Source organism: Cryptomeria japonica, chromosome 2, assembly GCF_030272615.1.
Source record: "Cryptomeria japonica chromosome 2, Sugi_1.0, whole genome shotgun sequence".
In the NCBI taxonomy this organism is placed as follows: Eukaryota; Viridiplantae; Streptophyta; class Pinopsida; order Cupressales; family Cupressaceae; genus Cryptomeria; species Cryptomeria japonica.
The window spans coordinates 131,840,879-131,852,681 of record NC_081406.1 but is presented as its reverse complement, the minus strand read 5'-3'; positions in this window follow the sequence as shown (position 1 = coordinate 131,852,681).

The window sequence follows — 11,803 nt, the reverse complement described above, 5'->3', positions numbered from 1 at the left end:
CTTGATGTAGTGATTCTTGCCATGAGTCCTCTTGGTATGTGACCTTTCCTTTCCATCGAGGGTTTTGATGATGATCTCGTTGTTTTTGTATAGGTTGAAGATGTTGATCATACCCGAGTCCCAATTTATCTTTGGTAAGTTGTGAATGGGGTTGAATTGGTTTTGTGATGCCTTCTCGACGCTTGCCAGTTGGACCTTTTCCTTGATATCCCATTCGCTGCATGATTTTAAATCCAATGCCATACTGTTCTGTGGGAATTGTGATGTTAATTGTTATTGCTCTTATGTCTTCTTCATCTTGGTAGAGCCAATTCAAAACATCCTTGTCTTTTATTTCATCTGCTAGTGTTCTTGCTTGAATGAACATACCATCAAACTTTTTGATAGGTTGTGAAGATTTTTGTTTGGAAGTTGATGGTTGTCCATGAGGCCTTGGTGAAATCAACATCTTTGATAAACATAGGGATTCAAAAGAGTATTCCCCCATGCCTTTGTATTTTAACTTCACACCTTTCTCAAAATCTATGGATAGAGTTTTGAGTTGATTTTTGTTGTTTTTTGATGTGGAAGTGGGAGCTTCCCTGTTATGGGGTACAAGAACATTCTGAACTTCTTTAAGATTATTGTAATATTGGAAAGGATTAGTGTCTATTGTGATAGTAATTTCTCGTTCATCAAGTGGATGGCACCGCTTGCATTTCATGGATCCAAGGTTGACCCAAAAGTATGTTGTAAGACAAGTCCAAGTCCAAGACTCGACATAGAGTATCTTTCTGAACTAGCCCTACTTGAATGGGTAATACCACGAGCCCTTTTGATGATCTTTCCTCATCATCATATGCCTTGATTTTTATCTTTTTCTTTGGATCAATGGTCGTTTGTAAGAAACCCAATGCATGGATAAGTTTTAAAGTGCAAATATTTAGAACGACTCCTCCATCTATTAGTACTCTTTTCACTCGATGTCTGTAGACTAAGACTTTGATATGGAGTGGGGTATTATGCAAATGATTAAGAGAGACATCATCATGCTCTGAAAATGACAGATTGTGAGGCACAGTTAAATGTCCCACCATGGCTTGGAATCGGTCAATATCTAGGTTATTTAGAAATATAGTGTCCACGAGAGCCTTTTCCAGAATGTCCTTGTGTGCGGGTGAGATCTTGAGAAGTTATAATATGGATATTTGAGTGGGTGTCTTCTTCAATTGGTCTATCAAGTTAGACGTGCTTCCTTTCAAGACATATTTTTGTGCTCATGTAGTTACATTGACAAGGACATGCTCTTGTTTATTTGTTTATGACAATGATGTTAATTTGATTGTCGGATGTCGATATGTGATTGATAACATTTTTGTACACATGATTGATATGTGATTGTTAGGGATTTTTAAAGGCTTCATGAACATCATTAGTCTTATGACTGTCTACCGTTATGTCACCATTATCGATTAGATTTTGAACCAAGTTCTTCAACCTTAGGAAATCATTTATGCGATGCCCTTTGTTTCTATGATATTCACAATAGTGGGAGTCATTCCACCATGGTTGTTTGAGTTGAGGCTCAAAATCCCTTGTGTTTGTAAATGTGATGAGTTTATTTGCCAATAGTTCTAGAAATACGGATTCAAGGGTTTGTCCTAAAGGTACAAAATTTCGTCGATATGGTGCTGGTTTTGGATTAGCATCATTGTTATTCCCTTGATTGATGTTTCCTTGATTACTTGTTCCTGGATTGTTGGTTCTTTGATTGATATTGTTTTGAACATTGGTTGGTGGAGTAATGCCAAATAGGTTTAACGTTGTCCACCACACCATCATTAACAACATTCTTATTTCTCATCCAAACTTTGGACCTGTCTGAGTTGTTATAGTAATTGTTGTTATAGGTGTTGTTTGATGAGCTAACACGCTCTTTAGAGAACTTCAAAGTTCCTTTCTTGATTGAGGCTTCTTCCACTTGGATGCCATTCTCGATTAGCTTTTGGAAAGTAGGTAGACATTGTATTTTGAGTTGATAACTCATTTCATCATTTAAGTTGTCTATAAAAATTTCCATTTTTTCTTTCTCGAGCACATCACATGGGTATCTTGAGACCATGCGCCTCCATAATTGTAAGAACGCCATGAAAGTTTCATTTTTCTTTTGTTTTGTATTGCATATATCTAGCATGGCGACCTCGTGTTGGATATTGTAGGAGTATTGTGAAATGAATTTATTCACTAACTCATCAAATGATCTGATAGGAGGTGTGAGTCTTGACAATTACTCCATTGTTTGTTCTTCCAAGCTTCCTGGGAATAGCCTCATCGTGTAAGTGTCGTTGTGGGAAAACTCCAAGCTCATAGTGCAAAATTACCTAACAAGATCATGAGGATCACTCTTACCATTGTATTTGTCATACTTTGGTATGTCTGAGTTTGGTGGGAAACGTACCATGTTTAACCTTCTATAAAAAGGATAAGGACAAATATCCTCCAAAGAGTATCTTTTTGTGGACCCTTGTTACATGTCTTGCATCTATCATTGGAGTGCTTGAAGTTGTGTTATGTTGGCTAAGGGAGCATTTTCTTCATTGAACCTTTGATGATGGGAATCCCCTTGTTCACTAATGTTATCTTGATGGTGGGTATTGTCTCAGTTGTGGGTGTTGTCTTGATCACGGGTATCATCGCCTCCCAAGTGCTCTTGATTTTGAGTATTGTATGTATAGATCCTTTCCCTTGTTCTTGTGATTCTTTCATTGGTGTTTCTTGAATTTTCCATGTCAAAATCCTTAGGAATCTTGACTCCTTTACTATTTAGCATGAGGAGGTATTTTTGTTTATCTGATTCTATCATCTTTTTCATGATTTTTTGGAAAGTGGAACTTTCTTGGTATTATTGAATGAGATCCTCGGTGATCTCCTCTTCTCCCATATGTGTGTATTCATCAAAATGATTGGACTCCCTACAACTCATGCTTGATTCTGGTTGTGAATCATTTTCTTTGTTTTTCTGAGATCGAGTGATAGCAGGCATTAATATACCTCTAAAGTAGTGAATTCCTCTTCTCCTAGCGGGGTTCTGGGTGGAGTTGGTGGCTCAGGTTGAGGTTCGTTGTAAGTGATGCAAATTCTTGGAAAGAAAGCGGGATTAATCTTTCCCCCTTTGTTAAGACGTTGGTTGAATGTTGTTTTCTGAGTAAAAGCCCTACTTCTCAAAGGCTCTTCGTCAAAGTCGTTGGTTTTTCCTTGAAGATGCAATCGCATATGACGTAGGAAAATACAATGTGATACAAAGAGTTCATGGTTGATGTAGATAAAATTTGTCCTCTTGATAAGCACTCTAGGACTAGGTTGTCTCCTTTTCAAACTAGTTTTCAGACAATGATGTTTCTTCTTGATATGCTAAAGGTTGTTCATGCGAGTGAGCAAAGTTTCAATTGAGAGATTGATTGGATGAATACTTTGTTTTGATTTCTGAGTCTACTCAGTCAAATAGAGGGTTGGATATGCCTCTATTGATATGACCAAGTGTGTCAAATGATATGATACAGTTTCCTGATATCAGAAACTAAGCTAATTTGACCAACTTAGAAAGCTAACTTTGATGTTTTGGATTTGTTTGATCTAACTTGGAATCACTTACTGATATTGTGTTGATAAAATTTCCTCTGTCTGCGTTGGATTTGACAAAAGACCCGAAAGGGTATCTAAAACTGGTTATGAATTTCTCAAAAGGTTGATAGATTTCTCTTTGTTTTTAGACAATTTTGGTCATGCACTAAAACAGACTGTTGATGTGCTAAAGGATGATTTCAAAGCACTACAAAGTTGGTTAGATGCACTATACTACCCCTGAAATACGCTATCTAGTGTTGTCTAGTAATACAAATGTTGGTTTTGTGATGTGCTAATCCGTTTTGCAAAAGCTCTAAGATCTAGTTGGTATGCGCTATTTGATGATGGATATGCGCTACATTGATGCTCTGATACGCTAATCTAGTGTTCACAAGTGCTATTTGATTTTTGCAAATGTTGTTTTTGGTTATGTGCTAATTTCATTTTCTTAAGCACCAATGTGTGGCTTGTAAGTGTTATTTTATGGTTTATATGTGCTATACTGATGTTCTTATGCACTAACTATCCTGATTTTCTCAATTTGATGATCTTGTTGAAAGTTTTGAAATGATCTTTGTGTTTTTGATGGATGATATTCTAAGAGATGATTTGAAAACAAAATAGACAAAAGCAATAACAGTTTGTCTATGCTAAACAAATAGTGTATGTTCTTTGAGGATGTGTTCAAATCCCCGATATTTTCATTGGTTTGGATACAAATAAGACACGTCAAGTAGACTCTTTATTCAAGGGTCATTGACAATATCACAACCCACGCTTGATACTCCTTCAGCTCAAACAACCGTGTCACCCCCTAGAGGGCACCCATTTTTTTGCCTTTGTCCATAAATTAACCCAAAGAGGATTGCTCCTCAATTGAGTAGTTATCTTGGGAGATGTATGGTGAGTAATATTGGGGTGGATTCTTCCCCACCCTTGCACTATGATATTGCCAATGTATGGCAACTGACTCAGCTCAAAGTTTCTACTTCTATGATTTGTAATAAAGGTTTCGTTCGGCACGACAAATGATAAACTCAATTAAGAGACTTCCCGACCTTTAGAACAAAGGCTTTTTGCATCACAAGGATACTAGGGGAAGGTTATCAAATACACACTGCTGTTGGAGGGGATTTTTCATCAACCTCCACATTTGATTATAGTGGGTTGATAAACTTAGCGATAAAGTCGTAGCCCACTTGGGTCGTACCCTTCTCACTAGCCCCCTCAAGGCTTCGAGAAGGTAGACCCTCTAAAGGTTGTATCTTAATTGAAAGAAAAACTTGAAAATGGCATGTGGCTTTTTGATCATCCAATTAAAGAGAGAGTATATACCTAACACCTTCAAAACATGTAATACACACTTTCTTTTTATCTAATATCGCAATTGTTTTCTAAAAGCTACCTTGGAGATGTTGCTCCAAAAGACATGTGATTCTTTTTATCCCAAGATAGCAATGTGTGAAGATAGCAAAAGCTTTGAACAAATAAGATCCTGGTCAACCAAAATAAATTCGCCAAATGAATCAACAACAATTTGCCAACTTTGAAATCTTTTAAGATAGCAATGTGAGGTTCTTTTTAACTCTTGCAAGAAAGGTGGTTTCTTTTTACCAACTTTAAAAGTGAGCAAATAAAACTATTCTAACTCCTCCTGCAGACAACTGTCAGAACTTCCAACCAAATCAGTCAGCAAAAATTCAATTCTGATGGTGGGCTTCACAAGCCTAATTTCTACCTCTGTTACAAATTTGTTTTTGTCTCTTTCAGATCTATGCGCTAAACTATGGAACATATGCATTAAAGAATGATGTCTATGCGCTAGAAGATCAGGCATATGTGCTACTTTGAGGCCTGTATGCACTACTCTAGTGCTCCTATGTGCTGAAATATCAGAGAGGGATAGGCGTGAAAAAGCAGATCAAATGCACCAAAAGATGTTTTCTATGCGCTAAATGGTGTCATGGATGCGCTAAAATAAGCTATGGATGTGCTAAAAGAACCCTCTGATGCACTATTCTGATATTTTGACATGATCTTTGTGTTCAACTTGCAATAAAAACGATATTAGATTTGGGAAAATACCCCACAATGGGCACCAAAAATGTGTTGGAATCTGTGGTGATCAGAATATCAACATTGAGATCAAAGGACCAACATACCAATGAGACTTTTGAGTATAAATATTAACTAGTTTAACTTCTCCAAGATATGTAGGATCCCTAAAGCCAATGTTTTTCTCTCAGATCATTGAGCAAATGACTTAGGAATGACAACTCCAAGAACGAGTGATATTTTGATCTATATGCATGAATGCATTCTAAGATCTATATGATATGCTCAAACTATGATATTAAGATAGGATGAAGATAATGACATGATAAAGATATTAACAAACTACACTAACATGATATACTAACATGGATATGCTATGATATGAAATGCTCCTAAATGCTACAATGTTATTCTAACAAACAGAGGCTAAAATGCTTGATACAATTAGACTATAATATGGATGCATAAAGCTTGGATATGGAGAATGAAGAATGTGAGCTCTATTTATAGGGGAAATAGGGCAATGAGATTGAAAGTCACTCAATCCATGTTTACAACTTTCACCAATGAAATGGTGATAATTGTCAACAAGAGGTGGCTTGCGAGGAGATGCAAGAGGTACTACATGCTTGAGAAGACATGAAGGTCACCTTAGGAGGTTGGATTATGGTTAAGTTAGGTTCATCCATTGGATAAAGCTTTTACCCCAAGGGGCAAACTCTTGTGCAAGGGTTAGATGGGATAACTAGGGTCAAAGTCATACGTGCTTGATGAGACCCTTGAGTTAGACGAGGGTTAAGTTAGAGAGAAAGTCTCTAACCATGAGGGGAGATTGGATTAACCATTAATAGTTAAGAGGACTTTAGGGACAAATTACAAATTTGGGGTAACTTGTTGAAGAAATAAAGCCTTTATTACATCATTTAGAAGACTTTATTCTAAATTTGAGAAGTGACCTCCTCAAATTTAGGGATGTGATATGATTGGAGGAGTTAAGGCTAATGATTGAGATTAGATAGGTTCTAGAAGAATGCTTAGGAGGCAAATGGGAAATGTAGGAAGGGGGAAGTGGGAGAAATAGTTTTTTAATTGAAATAAAAATGCTTTATTTCAACCAAAAAAGATACTATAAATAAATTTGATTTATTTATATGTAAGGATCAATTTAATTAAAATGTTGAAAGGGAGATTTAATTAATAAAGTGATTTATTTAATTAAAAGCTGGAAAGGGGTTAGATGAATTTAATTAAATAATTGAATAATTCATTTTATCAAATAGATGAAAAATGAGGAAATTAATTAAATAAGATTTAATTAATAGGGGGATGCGGTTTAAATAAATATTAAATATTTATTTAAGTAGGTGATCAGATTTATACGTCTACACAAATAATGAATTTTAAGAGAACATTTTTGTATGATGAGGAGGAGGGCATCTATACAAAATAGCTTGAGCACCTCATATTTAAGGGTAAAGAAGATTTAGTTTATAGGTTAAATAAGTCCCTTCATGGTCTAAAACAATCTCCTAGTACAATGTATTAAAAGTTTGATTCTCATATCTTGAAGTAGGTGTTTGTTAGAGTAAAGTTTGATTCCTATGTTTATTTCAAGTAAGTGGGTGGCTAGTTCCATATAATTACATTCTCTATGCTAATGACATGCTCCATATTAGAAACAATAAGGATATGGCAAAATAAATTGTCTCATTTTTATTTTATTTTAAAAATAATATGAGGTATTAGAGGTTGTTAAGTTTATCTTAAGAATTGAGATCACGAGAGGTAGATCTAACACAAAACTTTGGTTCAGTCAATAGAAATATGTTAATTTTGAGTTTCAAAGATTTAAAATGTAGGGTAGAAAGTTGATGAATTTTATATTCTCATGGGAATAAAGTTATCATTGAAATAGTGTCGTAAGAAACTAATGAGATAGATGAAATGAGCCATATTCCATATATGTGTGTTATTAGTAGCTTTATGCATGAAATGATTTGCACTAGACTCAATATTTGCCCAAACAATGAGAATCCTACATATTAAATATTGACAAAGAGCATTAGACCATGGTTAAGAGAATCTTTCAATATCTTAATAACACTTTAGAGTATTTTATTTACATCACAAATGACTTGATGTGAGTAGCACAATGAATGCTTAGGGATTTGTAAATGTAGATCAAGCAAGTGATATTGATAAGTACAAGACCTCACAATGATTATGTGTTTAACTTGTTTAGTGGTATGGTGAGTTAGATGAACAAGAGATAGACCATGGTTGTTCTCTTGACTATAGAAGTGAGTACATAACATGTATTCATCTTTGTATGGAGGTAATATGGTTTCAAAGGTTGTGTTTAAATATTGACATAAGAGAGAACTCAAATTAGATTGTTTGTGATAGTTAGAATGATATTAGTTTGGCCAAGAACCCTATTTTTTCATACATAAGCAAAACATATTGACGTGCAATATCAATTTGTTTATAACATGGTTGGCTTAAAAAGGTAATAATTGAGAAGGAAAACACTTTGCTATATCCTTAACAAAACTAATAGACACATAACAATTATCATGGTGCAGGACTACTAAGAAGATGCCTAATTAGTTTTTTTATTAATCTATTTTTAACATGTATACACCTGAAAGAACATTTGGGAAGGTGTTATAAATAATACATAAAACATTAACTTTTATATAATTTCGATTGTGAGGAATGTAATATTTTTCAGATAGTTTTTTTTTTTTTTGATCGATAAAAGGCCGAGGCCAAAGAATTTTATTAATTTTGAAAAATAGATAGAATTACATTTACACCTCCATTCGGTGTGGGCACTGGTAGGAAAGAATGGAGGGAAGAAAACCTCCAGTCTAGGCCAAATCCCTCAAGGATCAGAAAAAAATTAAGAATGCGATACATAATGGAGATACAAGATCACAAAGGGAACTTGTCCAGAATAATGAAGATTGTCTGTAGAAATCCTTTGTGTAAGGTTGAGCATCAAATTCCCCATTTCTTGGGGTGTTGTTGTTGTTTGTGGGCGGAAGTTCTTGCTATTCTTGAAACACGGGGTTAAGCATGCTCTGCTCCATATGCTACACAAAATCTTGAGAAAATCTCTCACCAGAATGTTAGGAAAAGGAAAACCGAATAGGTCAACTTATACAATATATCATACCTACCTGGATGGTCACCCTGTTAGGATACACAACTCAAAATATTAGTCTCAAAAAATCTATAGAACATAATGCAAGAGTGATTACCCATCAGAGAGCATAAACTCAATAAATATTAACGAGGCAAATTCCATAAGTATGCCTGCAAAGAGATCGCGGGGAGCTACCATCTTAAAGAATATACACAGCTTAACAAGATTACAAAGCTAAGTTAAAGCAACCTAGAGACATTGAATCCGGAAAGCTTCTTAAGAACAAAACAAGAGACAAAACATCAAGAATATAGGGGACCAAAAAAGGTAAAATAGAAATGAGGATAGCTCAGTAAGTGTTAGTCCTAAAAGAAGGCAATATCTACATAAATAATAATACCTATATATCCGTGATCACATATATTCGGGAGCGAGATATGCCAGCACGTTTATATACCTATGCTCATTAATGTAAGGTCTTGCCTCCTTCTAGTCTTAAAACTTACCCTGGTAGAGTGGAGATGAACCTCAGAAAAGACTCATCAGAGACATAAATTCCATTGTCAAAAGATAACGAGGAGAGCGAAGATGGTTTTCATCGACGGGAAAAGGTCTTCAAGGAGATAATACCATCAGTATAACATAAAAAGGGCTCACCGAAAGGAAAGTTCTCATCGAAAGAATAATGTCGATCAGACAAAAGGAAGCAACATCGATAAAGATATCGATGAGGAAATAGGTATCAAGGATGCTAAAAGGCATGCCTCCGATACACATGGTTTCACCGATGCGACTTTATTGGTGGAAGATGATAAGGGAGGATAAATAAAGGCTTCGGTGAGACAAAAGATCCATTCATCAATAGGGCATGATGATTTTGATGGAAGGAGTATTTCGGTGGAAAAAAAGGTCACCGGAGCCCAAGGTTTCTTCAACATGAAAACCTAATGGATATCAGATAGGTATCGGTGGGGAAACAACCATAGTGATCGAATACAATATATCGATAAAGAAGGATTATCTATGAAGTTAAATTAAAAAGCCCCCTATTGTTAAAAGAAATGATCATTTTCATTAATACCATGATAGCCCATAAGTCAACAAGTGGGTGTAATAGCAACCTAATTAAGATATCTGGGTTCAAAAAATATCGATGGGACCCAATGATGTCTCATCGATATAGAAGGGCCATCAAAGAAAGGAAGCGCCGATGAACTTCAGAAAAAACTCATCGATGACAGTAATTCCATCGACAAAAGATATCGAGGAAAGTGGAGATGGTTTTTATCGACGGGAAACGGGCTTTGAGGGGATAGTACCATCGGTGTAACATAATCACCGAAAGGAATGCCCTCATCTAAATAATAAAGTCGATCAGACAAAAGGAAGCTACATCGATAAAAGATATCAATGAGAAAATAGGTTTTGAGGAAGCGGAAAGGCATGCCTCCGATACGCAAGGTTTCAACGAAGCGACTTTATCAGTGAAGGATGATAAGGGAGGGTGATAAAATCGATGAGACCCATCAATGTCTTCATCGATATAGAAGGGCCATCGAGGAAAGCAAGCGCCGATGAACTTCAAAAAAGACTCATTGAAGACAGAAGTTCCATCGACAAAAGATATCGAGGAAAGCGGAGATGGTTTTCATCGACGGGAGAAGGTCTACGAGGAGATAATACCATCGGTGTGACTTCTCACCGAAAGGAATATTCTCATCGAAAGAATAAAGTCGATCAGACAAAAGGAGGCTACCATGATAAAAGATATCGATGAGGAAATAGGTTTCGAGGAGGCCAAAAGGCATGCCTCTGATACGCATGGTTTTATCGATGCAACTTTAAGGGATGATAAAGAAAGGCTTCGGTGAGGCAAAAGATCCATTCACCGACAGGGCATTTCGATGGAAGAAGTGTTTCGGTGGAGAAAATAAAGGAGGTCACCGAAGCCCGCGGTTTCTTCGACATGAAAACCCCCTGGATATCAAATAGGTATCGGTGAGGAGACAACCATTAGCCCACAAGTCATCAAGCGGGTGTAATAGCATCTTATTTAAGATATCCGGGTTCAAATAATATCGATGAGACCCAACGATGTCTCATCGATATAGAAGGGCCATCGAAGAAAGGAAGCGACGATGAACTTCATAAAAGACTCATTGAGGACAGAAATTCCATCGACAAAAGATATCGAGGAAAGCAGAGATGGTTTTCATCGACGGGAAGGTCTATGAGGAGATAGTACCATCGGTGTAACATAAAAAGGACTCACCGAAAGGAATGTTCTCATCGAAAGAAAAATGTCGATTAGATAAAAGAAGGCTACATTGATAAAATATATTGATGAGGAAATAGGTTTCGAGGAAGCAACAAGGCATGCCTCCGATACGCATGGTTTCACCTATGCGACTTTATCGGTGGAAGATGATAAGGGAAGAAAAAGAAAGGCTTCGGTGAGACAATAGAGCCGTTCACTGACAGGGCATGATGATTTCGATGGAAGAAGTGTTTCGGTGGAGAAAATAAAGGAGGTCACTGAAGCCCACTGTTTCTTCGACATAAAAACCCAATGGATATCGGATAGGTGTCGGTGAGGAAACAACCATAGTGATCGAAAACAGATACCATGATAGCCCACAAGTCATCAAGCAGGTGTAAAAGCATCCTATTTAAGATATGCGGGTTCAAAAAATATCGATGAGACCCAATGATGTCTCATCGATATAGAAGGGCCATTGAAGAAAGGAAGCGTCGATGAACTTCGGAAAAGACTCATCGAAGACAGTAATTCCATCAACAAAAGATATCGAGGAGAGCGAAGATGGTTTTTATCGACGGGAAAAGGTCTTCAAGGAGATAGTACCCTCGGTGTAACATAAAAAGGACTCATCGAAAGAGTAAAGTCGATCAGACCAAAGGAAGCTACATCGATAAAAGGTATTGATGAGGAAATAGGTTTCGAGGAAGAGAAAAGGCATGCCTTCGATATGCATG